At 40.4% G+C, this 22,023-nt stretch overlaps 2 long non-coding RNA genes across 2 annotated transcripts; one reads left to right on the plus strand and one right to left on the minus strand.

The window, feature by feature from the left end:
* The first annotated feature begins 341 nt into the window (after positions 1–341).
* LOC148222638 (uncharacterized) lies at positions 342–21,374 on the plus strand. Its single transcript, XR_015805679.1, has 7 exons — positions 342–3,261; positions 3,422–3,470; positions 6,568–6,662; positions 7,611–7,825; positions 13,376–13,470; positions 18,409–18,569; positions 18,700–21,374. It is a non-coding gene; the product is annotated as an uncharacterized LOC148222638 (long non-coding RNA).
* Positions 5,402–8,978, minus strand: LOC148222639 (uncharacterized). Its single transcript, XR_015805680.1, has 2 exons — positions 8,374–8,978; positions 5,402–7,288 (listed from the first exon to the last, which is right to left on the minus strand). It is a non-coding gene; the product is annotated as an uncharacterized LOC148222639 (long non-coding RNA).
* Positions 21,375–22,023: the final 649 nt, after the last annotated feature.

The raw sequence follows: 22,023 nt of genomic DNA on the forward strand, positions 1-22,023 counted from the left end.
GTCAATTATATGAGGACTGAGCACTACACCTTTCTGCACAGACCCCATTCTTGTCTGGCAGAGTAGAAGGAAAGGGTTAATCCAAGCCCTTCAGTTGTGGAGAAGAGAGATTTGGCATAAATTTTGGCACTACATCTGTATTAATAATTTAAACCCCACCCAATATTGTATCATAGAATGACAGAATGGCTTGGGTTGGAAGGAACCCACAATAATCCTCTAGCTCTGTGCAAAAGCCTGGCCCTGTAAATCCAGTTGCAATATGAAACCGAATATAAATCTGCAGCAGTGGAGAGAGGCAAGAGTAGACATGGATTTTGATCAGCATTTCTGAAGGCAAGTTTCTCTCACAGCCTATCTTCCAGATGCTCTTTAGCATCAGGTTGATATATGCTGAGATAGTCAGTTCATCTTTCAGATTCCTCCAAACATCTGTGTTTACCTTGAAGCATTTCTGAACATGGCAGGTTTCTCTGCGTGTGGGAAATTGCCTTACAAGTGGATGGGCTCCATGTCCACACCCTTGGGATAAGGAGCAGTGCTCAGACACTGTTGGATGTGCTCCCTAACAGGTCTGAAAATAAGGACTTTAGTCTGAGCTGAATTCCTCCTCCTCTTTTTCATTCTAACAGAATCAACCACGAGGTCCTGCATACTCTTTTCCCCCTCATAATATTAAATTTTCTCAGAGTTCTCTCAGGTAGCAGCCTTGAATGCTCAGCTGGAATAGCTGATAGCTCAGCATATTTGTGATCTATATGGTACATATTTGTACCACATCTGTGTTCTCCATAACAACATTACCTCCCTTTCCTTCTGTATGAACAACAGGTCATCTTCTGCCTTATTTTGACTCCAATGTCAACAACAAATTGGAGCAAGGGGCAGCGCTGTTAAGCCCTGATAACTGAAGCGTGACTTTCTTGGATATGAAGCAAATGTATCTACCCTAGAGAAGATCTGTTATTTTCTTTTTCCTTAACCTAATTGGAGGTTTGTTTTGCATTGTCTCAGCATGGCAGTTCAGGCACTAATCCTGTCACACAGGTCCCATGGACTTTAACAAGAGCATTTCACACCTGAAAATACTGAGTTCGGTGAGTTTTTCTGTTTGAATTTCTGTTGGAATTCATGCTTACCACAGCGAACTAGTTAAATACAGAGGATTCAAAGTGAGGATTAAAATGTCCTGTCTGACAGGAATTGCTACAGGCACTTGTATTAACTGGATTATTAATCTTCATAAAATACTTAATAGCTAAATAGTGTTTTCGATGTTTTCAGAGATAGTGCTCTCAGAGATGTCTGATTTTCCAAAGGTAACTAAAAAAATGTCACTGAAGCATTTCCATTAGGGAGAAGACAAGACCCCCAGGATGTTAATCCAGCTCTTTGAGAGGCTGAAAATCTCAGGAAGCAGGCAGAGGACAAGCCACTGTCAAAAGTTCTGGCAATTAATTTTCTCTCCCTCGTTGCATTTTACTAACTTGGCTATTGATGATACTTTGATATTGATGTTATTTTGATTGTCGTGTCCAACACAACAAAACAACCATGAAGTATATTTGAGTTAGTCTTTACTATGTATAAGTTCTACAATTCTTACCTTTAAAAAAATATAAGATCTTTGGGCTATCCTTAGATACTGGACAGCTGTATTTGTTTCTATAATACATTTAAAAAAAGAGTGGCACTAGCTGATGCATTTACATCTAGTCAAGAACAGTTTTTTTAAAGAAGAGTTGCTTCATCATTATGAAGGACCCATCAGTGCAGAGCTGCTTGACCTACCTCTGTAATGCTTCCTCAGCCAGGTTTTCTTATGGAATATTTTTACTCAATGATTATAAAGATTTGGCTGAATAAGGATTGTATAGTCTGTATACTTAACCATGGAAACTGCCTTATTTATAATATTGTTGCATATTCAGATTGTCAAAAATATTGGTAACATGACAAATATTCCCACTCAGTAACTATTAACACTTAGGTTAAAGAAAGCATCCTGTTGAAACACCTGTACAGGAGCTGTTGAGATAAACTGAAGCCTAGATCAGCAGGATGCTGCTACAGGTAATGTCAGGGTTAATGTGAACATATTTGGAAAGATTTGCACAGTGTGGTCAGCATTTGAGAGAATTTCCAGTTATCCAACAGCATCTACCTGCTAATCTCAGTGTCTTACAACACACAGGCAGTTTTCTCCCACTGGAAGTCACAGCAGTAGAGTGGCTTGTGTGGGAGATCAAAGCTCCCAAAGTCAGGACAACAGGACCTCCATTTATAAATGAAAGGCAATACATTTTCCTAGATTTACTTTATCAGCAATTATTTTTCAGCAAGTGCATGATCCTCTATCCCAGTGTTTTAGTTCTGCTCAGACACCATGCAAAAGAACACGGTAAGGGAACATTATCAAGCTGATACTTTCAGCACGAAGCAAACAATGGCAGTGACAGGCAAAGGGCAGCAGTGGAGTTGCAGCTTCGCTTCCAAGGGCACATCATGCAAGGTAAGTGAGAATATGAACGGACACAGAACAGTTTAGTCGAATCAGATTAGAGCAAAGCCTGTCGATAAACAAGATCTTAGGAAAACGAGGAGAATTAACAAAAGGAAACAAAATATTCTTTAAAAAACAAAAAGGTATGATATTGTGAGCACAATAAAACAATAATCAAATCATGCAATTAGAAAAGGTTCTGGTGCTTTTTAGCTATGCAGCACAGATCCCATATGAGAGCAGTACCTCTGGACCTACAATATCTGCTATAATTTCTCATTAGTATCATCTTAGATTCTTTACTTCTTCAGTAATATTATTAGAAATAACAATAAAAGTAATATCATGTATGCTCAGTGTTGGTACAGGCTTTAGACATTCAACACTATGCTTTTTTGGAGCATTTGAAATTCCTATCCTAGTATTCACAATCCTTTTAGATCATCAAAGCTATGAGAATATTATTTTTTTCTTTTCTAGCTAGGGTTTGGTCACCTCCTGACAGATTCAGTCTAGTAGACAATATAAAGACAATTGTACAATTGTCAGACAATTCAGACTGTTGTATATGTCCTTAATATTTTGTGACTGCACTCTTATGTTTTGTCACTACATTTTATTTTTGCATAAACATTCCCTTTGGGCACCTGGACTTCATAGCAATGGGATCTTTTCAAAGTACATCATCCAAAGATGTCATGCTTGCTTCAAACTGTTTGTAGATGAAACAACAGCTGGATGAGAAATACAGTGAACAGGTAAACAGAGTAGATTATCTTTCATATGGTAAGCAGCAGCCACAGTAAAGCCAGTGATTTGTTAAAGGAAGGGTAGTAGTACTTTACAACAAATGATTCTTTATTTTACAAACTCCAGCCACTCCTCGTGTGTCACCAAATCCTATTTTCCCTTTTCAAGGTGCCTGGGGACAGAAGGTGAATGACATGTGAGCTAGCAGATAGATGGGGTAAGCCATGGTTCTCTTTCTTTATTTTGCTCTGACTTTGATTTTAACCAATTTTTTCCTGGGTCAGTGTATATCCTCAAATTTATTTTTGAATCTCTTCTGCAGTAAGGTGCAGTTTGACCTATTAGCTTCTCCTTTCAATAGATGTTTATGTGAAAACCTCAAAACATCAGCTGCACAGCACTCTGAGATAAAATATCCCTTGATGAGAGAGACATGTAGCAATTATGCCTCATAAAGTATAATAAGTTTCAGTCCCTGAAGCACAGCATGGGTATACAGCCCATTCTCCGTGAGGCCATCTCCTCAGCTAGGTTTTGTTCCCTGCTTGCAGACTGATCTCATTTTGTATTTGAAGTGTAAAGAAGGAAAAGGGATTCAAGTAATTGTGCCAGTGATGATTTGCAACCCATACCAGATAAGCCAGCCCTTTGGAGTTGCTGCTTTTGTGGTCGCTGAGGCAGAAGCAGGTGATATTGTAGGTGTACAATTTTGTTGTAGGGCATGAAGCAGGATTTCTGCTCCTGAGGTTTTTTCTTCATTTGGTGACAGCTGAATGTTGGTCCCTTCATGCCATCAGTCTCTCTACAGGCTGTTTGTCCCAGTGGGGACCAGCGACAGTGCAAAAATCTGAGTTTATATATCTCCTTTTTGTAATTCATTAAAGGTGAGAAATGAGGCCTCTGTGAATTGAATTACTCTGATGCAGAATGCTTTCCAGCAGTTTATAAACCTGTCCCCCAGGGTTTCAGTGCCAGCCAAAAAAGGACATGCATTTTTTTATCTTGGTTTTCTAGATTCCCAGAAAAAAAATTAGCAACAATAAATATATTCTTTCTTTCTGCATCATGGCATTTCAACAAAATATCCATGGCATTTGTACCAATGTATAGAAAATTATCTGCTTGCATATTGAGGTGAGAAGATATTTAGTAATTGCCCTTGTCTCCATGCTACTGAGTAATTTAAATCATCTTTCTTTATTGATGGATCATGTGAAGGCCTATGAAAAACATCACTGCTGCACCTGAATTTTTTATAAATAAATAACAAAAATTGAGCTAATGATATTGTTTCTTACAGTAATTGCATCAATTAAAATAATGAAACACAGTGGGAGCTTCATTTCTAAAGTTCTTATTTAAAACCTAAAGAAATTCACTGTGGGCCTAGGGCTCTCTCCCATGTGGTTTACATAAATTTGGAACATGGGAGGGTTTCAAAGCACTTATGCAACAGCAATTAAGTATTTAATTACTCCCTTCTATTAGATCCTGTTGTTAAATCCAGTTCATAATGCATGAACATTCTGGGCTACCAAGGCAGCAGCTTCAAACCTTGCCAGACCAAACAACTTGCTCAGGCAAAGGTCATTAACTGGAGTAGTAACCCTTGTGGTATTTACACATATGCAGTATATAAACTCCAGTGATGGTGTGCTGAGGGAGGATGGGGGTGTTGGTTGCTCTGCAGTCCTAAGAGCAAGTCCAGCTCCATCAGGCACTGCCCTGATCAGTTCTTACATGCACTGAGATCTGAGTTCACGAGTCAGGCAATTGGCACTGCCAGGCTCACAAAAAGGGCTGCAGAAATGGACTGTGCACCTTCTCCTAAAATACCTCTGACTTTGAAGAGCCCACCCCAAACACATCACCTTTCCTTCTGCAAGATAAAATACTCATCTTTAGTAAGCTCTAACATAGTTTCACCCTGAGGCCACTAAAAAATATAGGGCTCAGAATTTAATATATTGACCCATACCACAAACTAAATTTTTAGCTGAGTATTAACTGGAACATGGTAAGCTCTCTTCAGTAAATGAGATTTGTATTGAATAAAATGACTGACATGGAAGTAGCATGAATTTCTTAGTGAGTTTGCTTTAAATGTGCCTTAGAAGATCAGTAACATAAATCACAGGACTTCTATTATTTAACTTTTAATCTCAGCTTTTAATAGCTTCATAATTCACTGTTGTTTTTAATTACCATTCATATGTACAACAACAACAAAAAATGGGCTCAAAGAAAAAGAAATCAAGCATCAGAACATGATTTTGATTTAGAAACATTCATAGTATTAAAATAGAACTGTTGCTCCTAGCTAAACTGTTTGAATTATACATTTATTCATTTCCTCTGGTTTCCGTGGTGCTATTTTGGAATATTTTTTCAACCACTGATTTACATTTTATGTTCAAACTGAAATTCCACTTTTATATTCGAAGATATTAGGACAGCTATATAATTTATTAATTCGTCAAAGTAAACTCCATATTCTACACAAGTGTCTCGTATTGGCTGCTCACCGACCAGCAAGTGCCACAGGGACAGTGAATCAGAACATTTCTGGGGCATCTGCAGAAATCTAAGATTCAGGAAAGCAAATGTAAACCGCAGCGTGCTGTGGGTGAGAGCCAGCCAGGAGACATGTCAAAATCCAAATGGCATCCTGAGGCAAATATGCATGCTGTTAACTATGCCACTTTGGTTTATGGGAAGAAGTAAACTTGTGATAATAATGCTTTTTCAGTCATTTGTGTTTCCAAATCTAAACTGCAGCTGATGTATCTTACAGTGCTGTAGAAGCTAGAATGCATTGGAAAGATTTCTGATCCACTTCAGTGTGAGTACAGCCAAGACAAATTGTTCACTACAAAGGAATTACTTGATTTAAATTTTGCATTTCCTTGAGTCCAGTAGTGCTACACCTGCTTTCATCTCTCACTTTCGTATTTTCCAAGTAGCAAGATGCAAAGAGAAGCATCCTTTTAATTTTTTGTCCCAACCAGATTTCCCTTTAGCCTATCTCCCTGCTTTCCTGCTCTGGAGCTGGGCAAGAACCAGCATGGAGAAGGGTGAGGGACGGTGCCACCTTGCACATCCAGAGGAGTCCCCACTGCCAAAACACTGGGGCACCATCTCCCCTGGAGCACCCAGTTTGGGTCATTCTCCTTTGCAACACTGACTGCAGCTGTCTTTGGATCAGACACTCAGCAGAGACTAAACACAACTGCTTCAATGTCAGAAGTTAATCATGATGGATTAATTAAATAGAAATTAAACTGCTGTCATCCCTCTTTGTTGCTTCTCATCAGGACATCTTCCTCCTTCATCTGCAGCAGAGTTCAGCTGAGGCAGAGCAGAGCAGAATGCAGACATGCATCTTGCACAACTACAGTGGGAAGTAGATGTGAGTACATCTATGTATATACACAAAGACATATGTTTTAAATAGACGTATATACATAGAGAGATATATATACACACTGAATAGTTGTCACTATAAATAAATAGTGTAAAGAAATGCAACATTTACAGATAAATTTAAATCATAAGCTCTCGCTATCCAGAATCTAAGCAGCTTTTCAGTCAAATTCAGAGATTTAAAAAAAAAAAAAGGAGGAAAGTATGGCTGTATTGCCACCTGGAGGATCTATGTGTCCTCACCCGTGTGTTGTGACTGGCTCCCCAGAACGGGATGTGTGTGGTGTCTTCGAGCACAGGGGTTTAACTGCAGAGGAATGAAGTTCCTGGCATTGAGGTTCTCCTTAGGGGTAATTTGAATCAGCTAATGGTGTTGTTACACCTTTTATCAGTCTTTGTACGTGAATAAATAGCGCCAAAGCCTGGACACTTAATTTATTTTTTGAGCTCTAGAGATGACATGTCTCTGTCTTCAAAACAAACTCCTGGAGTGTCTCCTCTTGCTTAAAGGAAGAAGCAGGAGGGATGATGTTGGCAATGGAAGGGGTCAGAATTCAATGCTTCCTTTCAGCTTTATTTCCTTTGATTTTGACTTGCAGTTTTAGATCCCTCCTAAATTTTAAAGTTACAGAAATTAGTTCTTAGTGAAGAAAGCTCTATTTTAAAACCAAAGATTAATTCTAAAATTGAACCTGTTTCATTCACGCTGAGGAGATCTAAAAGCCTGAAATGAAATCCTGCCAAAGCCATTAAGTATTCTTGTGCAGACTCTTCCCCCTTCTCCCTGCTGGCAGAGACCACCAAAGGGAAGAAATGGTTCCTGTAGTGAAAATGATCCAACCATGAGGCATAATATCCCTTGGAGCACAGAAAGCATGATCATCCCAGCACGGGCTGCACAAAGTGGACTCATCTCCCATTTATATATTCACAGGGACCTCAGCAGTGCTGTCCTGAGTGCAGTGAGCATCCTGCAGGCACAGTATTGCTGCAGTCTCCAGGATGTCAGGAGGGGACAGAGCCCTCACCACACTGTTCTCCTCACCTGAAAGAAACAGCTTCCCCATTTCTCTGACCTGATGAAGATTTGCCTGAGGATGTGTACCAAGGCTGAGCAGTGGGGACCTGTGGCTGTCTTCTCCTTACCAGGTGTGGAATAGGTGCTCTGAGCCTGGTTAATGGCTGGTAAATGCAGTACACGGGGCACTCTGAGCCCCTCCCAGGCAGGGAAAGAAATGCCTGCCATGCCCCAGAGCAGGCATAAGGCTTTGCAAGCTTGCAGGGCTGTCGCAGAGTGCCACCAGCCCAGCAGGGCACGCCCCAGCAGGAGCACTCAGCCCAGAGAGCCGGGAGAGAGCGGCTCTGCCCTGCGGGCTCGGCAGCCGGGGAGAGAGCTCCTCAAAAACCAGCGCTGCCTGCTGAAAGCAGAGTGTGCCACAAACAAACAGCGCTGCCTTCCTTCAGCAGAGTGTGCCTCAAAAAATAGCGCTGCCTGCTTTCAGCAGTGTGCCATGAACAAACAGCGCTGCCTTCCAGCTCTGCGCACAGGACAGAGACAGAGAGAGGAAGGGCAGCGCTTTGCTCCTGTCCCTGTCCCCGGCAGCGAGCCCGGCTCCGGGGCCAGGGCCAGGCACTGCGCCATCAGCCCCACCCTGCTGTACCTGGGCGTTCACCTGTCAGCCTCCCACCCCTCGCACCTGAGCAGTTCCTGCCTCAGGATCACCAGTTCTGCAGATTCCTGGTCTCCTGTGCCACTGCATGGCCACACGCAGAAATGCAGGTCTGGGGAGGAACTTGTGTGCTCTTTCTTTCCCTGTGAAAACAGTGAGGAGAAAAATAATTAAAATTAAGGAGGTTGTAACAGTGACAGCAAAATGATGAGCAGGCGCCACTTGGAATTACAAAAATTCCTGAACCCACACATAGACAAATGTGTCGGTTTTCCCATTATAATTTTTGTTGTGTTGTATTGTATGTTCTTGCTTAGGGCAATTAGCCTTTTAACAACCTCTCTTTCAGAAGAAGTAGTAACTTTGGTTCCTGATAATTAGTGAAACACTTATTTTCTATATTGCTATGTCTGGACAGATGGCAGCCATTCCTAATATGTCTTTATAGGACTAAAAATAATACTTTAAAAAAAAAAAGTTAGCTGAAGATAATGCTAAGTAAAGCAATATCTTGTACTGTTATATTCTATTTCCCCAGAAAAGAGATGCCAGCAGCTGCAGCACAGTAGCTGAAGCATAGCATTTCTCCTTGTGTTAACCTAGACACTGCAAGGGGGCAGCCAGCCACAAAAGATGCTTCCCTCCAATTATTGTACTTATCTGGGAAATAATCTGAAAAGGCCATCTGACAGGCAGGATGCCATCTTTCTATTGCTAAGCAACCCCTGATATCTCTTTTCAGGAGGAGTGATCAGCTTCCTGAAGAGCACGCAGCTGAATTTAAAGAAGCCTTTTTTCCTTCTATATTTCTTTTATTCTCTCTCATTTTTCTTCTTCATTTTTTTTAACTACACAAAACAACTACTGATAGTCGTATAATGACCAAAAAAAAAATAGAACTGGGAAGAGCTTACGAGGCAAAAGACAAGCAAAATCTGAGCTTCAGGCTGCAGTCAATAAGACAAAGTTGATAATGATGGCCCAAATGACCTTTCACCATAGCTGGCAATGATGCTAAAGAGAATTAAATACACCACTCTATGCAGAAAATTTGGGTTGGAGAGAAAAAGTGAGAGAAAAGTGGGAAGTAGACGACATCTTCTTTATGTTTTGCTTTCCCATTCCTTTTCTCCCATTTGTTTTTTTTTCTTCTAGCTCCTTTTTGGCAACAATTCAGCAGCATATGTGTTGAGATTGAGCATGTAGTTTTACCCGCTTTTGGTGCTTGCTAAGGCCCTCAGTGTTACCTTTTTGCTGGTTCCCTGTTTTCCTTTCTCCTTGTCTCTGTGGTCACAGGTTTCTGCCATTTACTGCTCTTCCAACAGCTCTCACTTAACAAAGCAAGTGTATTTTAAATTGACAGTATATCTGTAGTGGTGTCTTGAAACCAGTAGTTTACACAGTGGTACTTTTCAGGGTGATAAACATACCCAGTTTGTTTAGCCAGAGTAAAGTGTTCTGTCTCATGTTGGCTGTTTTCTCATTGAACCTATGTGTTACAACATGCAGAAAGTGGTTTCTTGTGCATACAGAGGTTGCCTGATTCTTTTTTTTCCTAACCAGAGAGAAACTATGTGTATCCACACTAATCTTTCCAGTTGATGCAGGTAGCAAAGGACTCGGTCAAAATTTTCTCCAAACAGGTCCAGATCATAGGTCAAGTTTTCCCACTGGTGATTAGAGGGCATAGCACAAGATCTTCCTTTTCCTGCTTGGCCTCTGCCTTCTCTGTCTGGATACTGTGTGGTCAGTCCATAATCAACAAGCTCAGTTTAACTTCTTAAACTCAATGGCCACTCAACAGACATCCCACTATAAATAAGGATATTCTTTCCCAGTCTCCCAAGCTCAAGAACATACTGAAGACACAGTCTAGTTCAAACATACTAGTGCTCAATTAAATCCATTGTCTCATATTTATCTGTAGCAATACAGAAATTTTCAGATACCCATACAGATGTTGAGTAGAAGTTATTTCACTGAACAAGGTCAGAGCTGGAATGAAAAAATGCCCACACAGGATGTATTTGCAGTTGTGTTTCCAGTTGCAGTGAATACTTGGAGTGAGTATGGTTTGAGTTTTACTGCACTTTCTATTTTTGTGAATGATAGTAGCAAAAGCACCCATCAGTATAAGGGTGAATGCCAGTGTGGTGGGCAAGGCAACTGCTGAAATTATGGTCAGTTAAGGATAGTTTGAGAGTATATAACTGAGATAAATTCATCGGGTCAATTAGGCAAAGAAAGAATTAACATGTCAGAGAATTATGCAAGGGAAAATTCCTGGTGGGGAGGAATCTGTAAGGAACCAGAGGGTTTTGTGGTGCAGGGTTATCTCCTGGAGTGAATTGCCTTTATGGAACCACAATTTTCTCAACAAGGATCTCCCACAGGGGCGAAAGAAATCTTCCTTTTGTAAAAGACCTCAAAATAATTCAAGCTGTCTGCCAGTAATTAAATCCATTACACTAGCAACAGGTGGTAAAGCTGTAATTTTTTCACATCTGTTATCATTTTCATGAGTCAGTATGTATTCATTGCAAGAGCTGGGTAAACCACAGAGCAGAGAGGGCTGGGTTGATGGCTGTCATCCAGGCAGCCGCTGTGCTCACTCCTGTAGTTATCTGAAGAGCAGAGCAGAGGGGATGTGAGAATATCTGGTAGGCAGGAAGGGGTTTGGGCAGGATTCCAAAGGGTAGGAGGGAAGGGATTTAAAAGGGAGTGAAAAGATTTCATAGGTTCTTCATAGAGAAGAGTAAGAAAGAAAAAGGGAACCTTGGTTGAGTTTAGAGCATTACCTTGATATACCTTCCCTAACACAGACTTTCTGTGTGGCCTGGAATATATTCCTTGGTTGTTCTGGCTTAGTAAATTTAAAAACTAAAATCCCTGGGAAATTTTTCTGAGGACAACCAGCATAGGACAGCTCACATATATGTAAGTGAATTTACCTATCTCCAAATCACAATGCATTTGTGCCAACTGGCTGCTGGGAATAGGGTGCCATGATGAAGAGGTCTGGGTATGTTGCAAGAAGAATTCTATTGAAGAGCTTACTAAGACAAAAAAGTCTTTTTAATGCAAAGAGCATGTGGAAGGGCCACACCCCTGGGTTGCTCTGTGGTGCAGTATGTTGTCCCTATCACTCCTATGTAAGAGTAGGAAAGAATCCTGCTACTGGGATGTGTGCTGTGCTCACTGCTCTGGAGGGCAGCTGCAGCATTGTGCTGTACTTCAGGATTCTTCACTTCCCAAGAATGTTTTCCAAGCCTTTTCCACCTTCCTCCAACCACTCCTTCTTTAACTCAGAGAGGAAAGGCTCTGAATTTCAGCTGTCTTTTCCTTTCTTGAATACTGGCAATAAGTATGTATGGAGAGGTGAGAGAAGTTCACAATTTACATCCAACAGCAGTGACACAAGGTTTCAGGTTTTGTTTAGGACATGCTGCCTTTATACCTCTCCTCAAAGACTGGTGTTTTCTCCAGCAGCTCCTTGCATGGCAGTATTAAGGATACTTACTGCATTGAGCCACAGTTTTGTAGTGAGTAAATAATTGTTCACTTAAAGGATCTTTAAAAAGAAAGTTTAGAACAAAAATATGTGTAATTGAGTTATTGCTGGAGGAATTTCCTTAATTATATCTTGTTCCATGGCAATGAATAGATTACTGTAATTCTTTTTAAAGAATCATCATTTAACTCTACCGGAATTTGAACTAACAGAATTTTGCACTTGTTTAATGTTAATAGTTATCATTAAGCTGAGGCTTCTTGGCTGAGATCCATGGTAAGGGGCATGGTTTATCCAGCAGATCTTTGCTTTTCTGGAAGCTCTCCCATGGGCAGAGCCATGGATCACTCAACTCCTAACCACATCCTCATTGAATTGTGGTACTCTAAATTCCCATGTGCCCAAAAGACCATCAGGGACTACATATTTTCTTAATTAATAAATTTAGACACAGGAAATTAATAACTCTTAAACTGTCTAAACCTCAAAACAATTATTGTGGAGTTCTGGATGGAGATAGAAATGGGTGTAGACCAAGTCAGTCCAGGCATCCTTCCCACCCTCTTCTTCCTCCATTTCATATCCTTGACTTTGGAACTGGGCCCTTGCCCCCCAACTCAGCCGTTCTTGCCCAAAGGCATCCCAGAAGTGTCCAAGGTCCACAAACACTAAAGCATCACCACAGATCCTGGTGTGAATGCTGTGGGTGACTCTGACACCTCTGCCAAGGCAGCAGCAGGGCCTCCAAGCAGCCTCATGTCATTATTCCAAGGAGAAAATAAGCAGAAGAAAGGAAGGGCACCCTGATGTCAAGTCCCCCTATTCTCAAAAAAAACGGATAACTAGCCCTTATTTTGTGGAAGAGTGTTTGTCCAATGAAGGCCAAAGTCATGGTTCCAGTGTGGTTCTTCACTGAAATAATTAACTTCAGAGTTTCATGTGGTGGCACTGACTGATACCGGGAGTCTCCAGGTTTGTAAAGTAATGAACCAAAGCGGATTTAATGGGTTTTGAGGAAGAGTAATTTATTTGTGAGGTTTAGCATTTTTATTTGATTATTTGTCTAAAAGGCTCGTATGATGGATTTAGTCTTCCTGAGAAGTCATTGAACGTTGCTCAGTGATTTACTGACTGCTGGCCAGAGCACTCTTTGTAACTGATTTATCTGAATCCTTTTAAAATCCTTCCCTTTATTAACATTTCAGCAGTTCCTTTCCTATGTGAATTCGTGGTAGTTATGTGTTACTCAGGAAGATTGTAGGAAAATGGTTCCAAACATGATGATTACATATTGAGCAGATGAGCTGTCTCGGGTGTATGTCACAGCCCATCTGCCTGTTTGAAACAGGCTTCCTGCACTGTGCCATTTCCTCTCCAGCGGGCAGCCAGGGAAAAAGACTGCTCATGCTGCATCTTCATTCTGTTTGACCTTTCCAGAGTGTTATTTCACATGCACACTCTAAAGTTTGCATTTCCTTCTGTAAATGTAATTTTAATCTCATTCTATTTTGGCGGCAGATACCATTGCAACAAAAAGCTGTTCATTCTTTATCCCACTATCTTCAGTGTGGAAGCTGAAATACAACATGTCAGCTGGAGAAGGGCAGTCTGAGGTAAGCTTGGGGCACACACTTCAAGGCTGGATCCCACAGAGATCTGAATTGTAATGAAAATCAGAAATGTATAGGTCTTGATTCTGTGTTCAGCACTGAAGAGCATAAATACTTGGGTTTGGGCTGGGATCAGACTGAGATTTAAAGTGGATCTTGATCAATTCCCTTCATCAGGATCCCATTCACTGTGAGCGTTTAAATTATTTTCCCCACAGATTTTACATCTTTCTCACTCATTCCTGCTGGTTTGGGTGACTACTTTGCATTATGATGAATCAGCCACAAGGTGTCAATGTAGTGTAGCAGATTCTCGGTAAGGGTTTGTTACTACAGCATCCTTTGACTTTCAATGCAATTAAAATCTGCCTTCTGATAGGATATTTGTATCACTAATTGAAAAAATTCTGGTCAGATCACATTTTCTGTACCTGATTCATTTAATCAGTGAGGTCTTCTCGTGCTATGATTGCTGTGGGGAGAAAAATCAGTATAATTGACTGAAGTAAATAATGTGACAAATCACAACTGCTGTAGCACTGTGCTTTAGAAGCAAAAGCTGACAAATTGGAATGTAGACTGGTGGAGATGAATTAATTCTTGTTAAAATATTAGCAGTTACCATAACCAAAATCTACAATATGTGAATTTAACAGTAAGGAGTCAAAATATCTGGATGAACTGGTATGTGTTTATAAAGCCCCAGTTACACCAATATATACGATGTGTAATGACAGATGACACCAGATAGAGATGGAAAAGCAATATTGAAGAATCCCATTTTGTGTCTTCTAGACATAAATTATTGTGTGTCATTAAATATAAAAACAAATGCCTCAAAAGAACCAGAGCTAAAGCTGAGGTCTGAATTACAAGGGACGTGGAAGCAATTTGGTTTAGTCCCTCATCGGGGGGGCTTGAATCTAGGGAGGAAGGACCTGTCAGAAATAAGAATAAAAGGCTGTTAGGAAAATTACTCCTGGAATTGTGAATGTTATCTCTTTGAAGTATGCTTTAATGGATTTGGGCTAAGAATTTTCAAAGAGGTTAAGGACTTAGCTCCCATTGAATGTCAGTGGCTTTCGGACACTTTGCTGCCATAGTCTGCTTTGAAAATCCCAGCTTAGAATATTAATTTTAATGTACCCTTTTCGCTGCAGTAGGAGGGAGCAGATCCATGACAGAGAAAAGAACAGAGAAACTACAAAAGAAAATAAGTTTCTTTGTATGAAATTCTTTCTTTATAAATTATTGTACCTTACCTAATCTACTCAGTCAAGTACAAAAGTAAGTAAAATAGGTGGCTGAGTAGAGGATATTAATTTACGTGACGTCCTTCACTTGTGTTAATGACCCTCTGTATTGTGCTTTGCACAAAGTGGAGGGCATTGATTAGCAGATAATACCATGAAAATATATCCTTGAGTACATTTTTTAAAGGACAAAGGGAAGATGGAGGCTGTTTATGCAAAGAACTGGTTTTCTCAGGTTCTAAACCAGCTGTGACACCATGCTGTCCTTTGAGAGATATTTTATTGGGCAACAGATCAGTGTCAGAGGACAAAAGAGCAGCAGCAATAGAGGCATCATATTCCCTGGAGATCCCTGGGGAAAGGTTGGGACAATGGTTAGAAAAACTGCAAAGTCTGTGGGAATAGAACTCCTGCTGTTCTAGTGCTTTTCTCTTTCACATTTTCTTTTCATATCATATATCTTAATGAGAGGAATGACCCTCTCACAGTACTGGTGTGATGGTAAATAAAATGCTACAAGAAAGCATTCAGCTCTTCAAAATGAAAGTGTGTTGAAAAGATGGGTTTGCATCGCAATGGTGGCAGCCAAATATGATGGAAAAGCCAGTAGAGAAATGACTGCTAGGCCCATGTCAGACCTTACTGTCAAAGACTTGTTCTTCAAGTGGAGACAAAACAATATCCTGGCTCCCCTTTAGTGGTATAGTGACACTGCTTTTTAATACTCTTTTTATTTTGTCTCTTCTGAAATAAACACAAATCTGAGCATTTTTTTTCTTGTAATAAACTGGGCAAAAATTAAAACAAATTGCCCATGATGCAGGTGTATTAGGTTTATAATACAGAGTTTGGGTGTTGGGGTTTTTTAATTGCTGTTATGCTGAAGAAAATCATTTGTTTAGGCAAGTGCTGTTGGAAGAGTACAAGTAAAAAAGTGAGGTTGACTGGCAGCTCATTTTAGGAATAGGAGAATGAATGCTGAAAGAAAAAACATGTTGAAAGAAAAACAGAGCTGGGATATAAAAGAATGTCAGTGAATACATGATTTCCAACAGAAGCTTGTCACTTCCAGATTTTCACTATTACTACTGGTGTAAATAGCAAAAGGGTTTCTTTTAATAAAAAAACTCAGGCCCACAATAACCACAGGAATTGATTGCTGCGACTGGAGTGCTTGTTCCTAAACAAGAGCACAAATTGAAGGTTTAGATCTGTGTAAATGCAAAATGATTGTCTGTAGAAAACCAACAAATTCCCCTCCAGATAAATGCACAGGTTTCAAAGTGTGTATCTGAGTCAAGCTGTCACCAAGCCCATCTGTTCTATCTGCATCTGAAAAATGAACACCACAGCAGAGAAAGCACTGAACATGTGGCATCTCTTGTTTGGGTTTTGTGTTGTTTTATCCAGCCTGGACAAAGTAAACCATTGTGTTAGATGCTGATGTTAAAATATCTTCCTTTCACACTAAGACTGCGACATGTCCAAGACACAGAAACTAAATATTACCTGAGCATCAGTAAAGGGATTATTATATAGCAGAAAGAAATGAGAACAATTCCTGATATAAAACTAAGTAATGGATCTTAATTACCTGTTGTGTCCAACCTGGTCTCCCTCTTGCCAGCTTGAGGCATAGATACAATTTGCTCATGTTTGTCTAAAAAAAATAAAATCTTCTTCAGAGTGTTGATCGGCCTCTTCCCAATCTTTCAGGGCTGCTCAGGACATTCTTAATGTTGCTACATGAGCACTGGTAGTTTTGTTACTACTATACTTAGGAGCCATTTCCTGGACAATGATTTTAGCTTTTGGCTGTGAACAGAAATTGAGAGTTCCTGTAAATGTTGGATTTGCAATCAGAAAGATAACACATGGGTCTGTGAAGAGGGAGGATCACACAGAGATCATGAGCCAATATTTGATCAGCATGGATAGCAAAAGCCCTCATGCATTGGAAAATTAAGTGCCACTAGGCCCCTGGTAAGGAGAGCAGAGCTTTAGTGAAGGAGTGAAAGCAAGATGTTATGGTGGCTTTGTGGCTTCATTGATCCTCAATTGGAAAGAAAGCACGAGAATACTTGTGAGAAAACCTAGCAGCTGAAAGAACCAGAAAGCAGTCTGCCATCCATGAGGGGTGTTTGTGCTCGGGACCCAGGTCTGTAGCATCTTGAAAGAACAGATTTTCTATTGAAATGACATGAGGTGGAGAATTTCCCACATTGCATGTCCCCTGCACACACTGGCTTTGTGCCTTTTAGTATTTAACAGGAGTCAGCAATGAAGAAATTATTTAACTTCCACTATAACTACCTACTCCAGACTTTGAGTTGTCCTAGGCTTCCCCCAGCTTGGAGTGTTTGGTCTAAGAACATCTCTCTCAAAGCAGGACACCCACTTTAAATTCAGTAGGATGCTTTCTTCACAGATTTTAATGTTTTGACAGCTCAGCCAAGCACAGATCAGATGTGGGTGGCACTATTCACTGTCTGAATCATGTAAGGAGGTTTAGGAGCACATTGTCTTCTGCTGAATGGTGTTACCCAAATTGTGACCTTGAGATCTCAGAGACCTTCTTGCAGCAAAGCCATTTGAATGACTTTGTGTCTGACAGCATCTGTAGACATAGTTCACAAGAAAGGGGCTGTTCATGATTTCTTTCTGTTCATATTCTTTCACAGACATTTTCTACAATACCTGACTTACAGCATCATTTATAGTGTTAATGTGGAGTAGTCCTTAGAGAGACCAGAATCATTCCTGTGGTTATGTTGTAAAGATAACTAAATATGCAACGAAAGCTAGGAAATGAGTGTTTGCTGTTGGCTGGATCTCAGCACAGCCTTGGAGTTACCTTCACAATCCTTTTGCCAATTTGAGAGGAATTATACTATACCCAGTGGTATCAAAGACTTCTTTAATTTGGCCATATTATGAATAGTTAGTTCACTTTCTTCCTCTTCAGCTGGGTTTCCTCCAAGGTGTATTCTGAGTACCCACAGTTGCAGCTCATTATTCGTCAATCTCCTTCCTTTAAATGCCATTTTTCTTGATTTTCATTTCTTCTTCCTGTTAGAAAAACCTGCTTTAAGAAGCTTGGATCCCCAACGTGTTGTGCCAGTGCTGTCATTGCTAGCTGTGCAGCACACATCTGAGACATTGTCATTTGGCCTGTCTTGCACTTCCTGCCAGTCACACAAACCTGGAACATGTAGGGATACAGGTCAGCCTAGCAAGGAATGATACCTATACCAGGTTGCTGGTGTAAAGATTAGGGGAGTCTAAGTGTTGCCTCTCTGCTGATGTGTGCCCTGAGAAGCAGAGGAGACAGAGGGATAAAAAGCATTTTTACTGTTACTTGCAACAAAATATTTTGAGGGTACCTCATTTTGAAATTCTTGCTATAGTGTGGAACTGCTAGTGAGAGTTAGGGAGAATAGCTCTTTGCAAGTGCTTTTGAAGCACAGCCCTTCCTTGGCAACACGCTGGTTGTCTGCAGTAACAGAGTGCTGTGACCCCAGTGCACACCACCTTCACCTCCTGACCACAAGAAAAATGATCAAAAATTGTTGTTCCTGAAGGCATCACTGAGAACCCTGCCAGACTTGGTGTCATTAACCATGAGTCACAAATCTGATAATGCAATTTAAGATATTGAATCATATCCTCAACTTGTGATTCATTACAGGATTTAAATGCCAGAAGTGGCGTCTTGGACTCTATTCCAACGTATAGGAGTTCAGATACCCTTCCAAAATAAACAAGTGACTACGAGCAATAAATTCAGTTCACCTCAACCACTAATAGTGCCCAGAAAGATTATCCTGTAGCTTTTCTGGCAAGGACAAGGTAATAAACATTCCCCATCCTCTCTCCCTGTCCTTCCCCCACCCCCCTCACCCCATTTCACTCCCTATTTCACTTCAAGGATGTCAAAATCAAATTTTCAGCATCTCCAGGAGTGTTAATTCTTTTTCAGACAAAGAGAGGTAAAGTGACCTTACAGCTTTCATTACCCAGTGTTGTAAGACTCCATCTCTGGAGGCACAACATGTGGATAATAATGGCAAAGCACATGGGAGAATGGAAGTGATTTGCCCCTCATACTCTGCAAGGAACATGAGCACCTGAAGAAAAGACTTCTCCAGACATCTGACAGAGCACAGTGTATGTGCATGGTCAAAGTACTTCCTTTGTACTTCATCTCTTAGGGGTAAAATACTATTTGCTGGAAAGCAACCATTTCCCATTGGATTCAATGTCTCCTTCAGAGCAATAATCCTGAGTTTTGTTTATTGGTAAACACCAACACACTCTTGTTCCCCAGCAGGAAACGTCACTCATCCTTTGGAGTTGGTAGAAGTGCTGTTTTGAATGGATGTCTCTTACTACAGCTACAGCATAATACAACAGCATTGGGGCCTGTGTTCAACAATAGATGAACTAAAAATCAGACTCCTTGTGTCTGCCACTGCCACTTTTCACCTGCTGGATAACCTGTATTTGTATCTGCTCTGTGCAGTTCCTGTGAGCTGCATTGTTTTTACTTAAAGTTTTTCTATTTTTGATAGGCACTCAGGGAACTGTCTGCCTTCAGGACATAGATCCCCACATCACTGTTTCTTCTTTTAACAGCTCCAGTAATGACCCCCAATTACTCAACCTTGTAAGCAGACATGGAGTACAAGTGTTCCACTGATTTCACCTAGTCATGTTGACAGAGACTCATTTATCAAACAGCAAATAAGCAGAAAGTCCAAATGCTAAAGGTGGACAATCACATCAGAAATGAGGTCATCTGTACATACCCATAAGTCACAAAGAACGTTCATAATCCATGGAGATGGTACTTGAGATCAGAAACTTGCACTTCTTAATATGTAATAGTCCAAATATGATCATTGCAGAGTTGTTTTAAGCACCCCCAGTAACTGTTGCTTTATAGAAATGTAGGTTGTTTTAGAATTGTAAATTGATCTTGAACATATTCTAATACGTATAAATACAGAGCTTTTTTAATTAGAAATCTGAGCAAAATTGTGTGAGAGCTTAATTGTGAAGTAGATTAATATTCTTGCTAAAAGAAGATTTATTATTTTATTCTCTGATTACTATTTTTAATCTGTTAGGGGCATCTGCTTACATCACTGAGTTGTATTAACTGGTTATTAATACCTGTTAAAGAAATCCAGGAGTTGATATAAAGAGCCAAATCCTCTGGATGTCAATGTGATTAAAGACTCAACCTTGAAGCTGCAGTTACTCTTTCTCTTACAACTCAATGTAAGTAAAATCCCATTGGTTTTACAGCAGTTACTCTGAATTTGCACATGTGGATGTGAATGGACAGTCAAGCATAGAGAGTGTTAAGCACAACTTAAACAAATAAAACTAAATAAACCTAATAGACTTTTCCAAAACACCGTATGACAATTAACAGGGAGAATGGTTTGAATCAAAGCAAAATTTAATTTCTGTCCAGCTGTCACATTTCCTGTTATCAAACTGCAAACAGCTTCTTATTATTATAAAGCAAGTAAAGATACAGTTAGAGTTTATAGGATGTATTAACAACGAGAAAACAAATTCATACTAGTCAGCATCAAAGCAGATCAGAAAGACAAACTTGAACACCTTTGCTTTTGCACTACTTGAGGCAGAACAGTCTGTCAGTCTCTGACTGAAATGCCCTGGTTTGGTGTTCACCAGTGCAGCAGGTGTTGGGCTCAGATCCAACAGGATGTTTGTGAAACACTGCAGAGGGAAGGGAATTTCCAGAAGATCTGGTAATAAGAGGTTTCAGCATAAAGGGGAGGATTAATTGCCATGTCATTTGAAGGGCCGAGATGGATCATAGTCCACTCAAGAAGTTAACATCATTACCAAGGGGAATTTGGTGAATAGAGAAGGTGTTGCTAATGAGCTCACAATAACTGAGCTCAGCTCCAGAAAGCACAGCAATATCAGGTAAAAATGCCATTCAGGAATCAGAGCCTGTGTGAGGTACCAATGCTTATAGGAAAAATCACTGAAAAGGAAGGGAGTTTAAGGCATTTCTGTTTCAGAATAAATTTTTGGAGACACACTAGGAGGATAGCAATATCACCCCCAATTTAATGAGAGATGGAGACATTCACCAAAAGTTCTGACAGAGCAGCCCTTCCCCCAAGCCAAGTGCAGCAGTGCTTGATCAAAATGTCCAAGAGTAGCACAGTAATGAGATTTGGTAATTCACATAACCATTTCTCCTCACAGCACAAGCAATAACTGTTTAGTTACCTTCCCAGGAATCTTGCCTGCAATAGCTCACCCAAATGTTGACCTATAAATAAGTGCCAGAAGGAGCTTTCTGACAGAGGATCTCAAAGCACTGGCCAGCAGGTGAGTGAAGCCTGGTTTAGACTGCCCTTAGGCACTGCTCACAGGTGACAGACTGCAGAAGGAAAGAAATTATGCAATGAGATAAGGAGGCTCCAAAAGGCTTGAGGTAGTTACACCCATTAATCAGGTTAGCTATACAATGTTATCAGCTCTTAAAATACAGAGCTCTGACTTATGATAAAAACTGTAAAATTAACCAAGTGAGTGACCTGGAAGTGCAGTGGCTTGTGACTTGTCTCCCACTGCTCTCTCTTTCTTCCATGAAGTACATGGCCCAGGTGTAATGCTATGCTGCTTCCTGCTTTCCAGTAATGGCAGCTGGCACCCATTAATGCCCTGCACACTGTGGGGTTCCTTTCCCATTCTTCTTCATTAATTTCCTTTTCTACCTAATTAACAGCGTGTTTTTCTGATAAGAAAGTCTAGGGAAAATGCCTTGTGCTAAATTGCATATTTTCTTCGATTTCACCCAAAGTTTAGATCAGCATTTCAAAGGTGGTTCTTTTTTCTTGCAACTCTCAGTGAGAATTCCTTATTTTCAGTGAGTGCAACAAGATTTCAGTCTGTTTGCATTCGATCTTGACATTTTTCTGTGCTTTCCCAAAACTATTTGGAATAGAGCAGAAAACCCCAAATCACTATTTTTCAGTATCTGCAAGGTTTTTTGGTGTAAAGCATGTGTGTAAAGCCCAGCTAAGCTTTGTCCTCTCCTCTGTACATGCCCAGTTTTAAGCAGAAAATTCAGCTCAGGCTGTCAAGATGGAGTCAAGCAGATGCCAACCATTGGCTCAGGTGGATTGGAGAAATACCAATGGGCAAAAGGGAAAAGTGAACTGCAGAATTCCATGCACAAACCTAAGCCTCACTATCACGGCTTTTGAAGTTAGAAGCTAGCAGGATATCATTTGTCTCTTGTACTTGC

This window comes from Sturnus vulgaris, chromosome 10, assembly GCF_052056855.1.
Source record: "Sturnus vulgaris isolate bStuVul1 chromosome 10, bStuVul1.hap1, whole genome shotgun sequence".
Classification (NCBI taxonomy): domain Eukaryota; kingdom Metazoa; phylum Chordata; class Aves; order Passeriformes; family Sturnidae; genus Sturnus; species Sturnus vulgaris.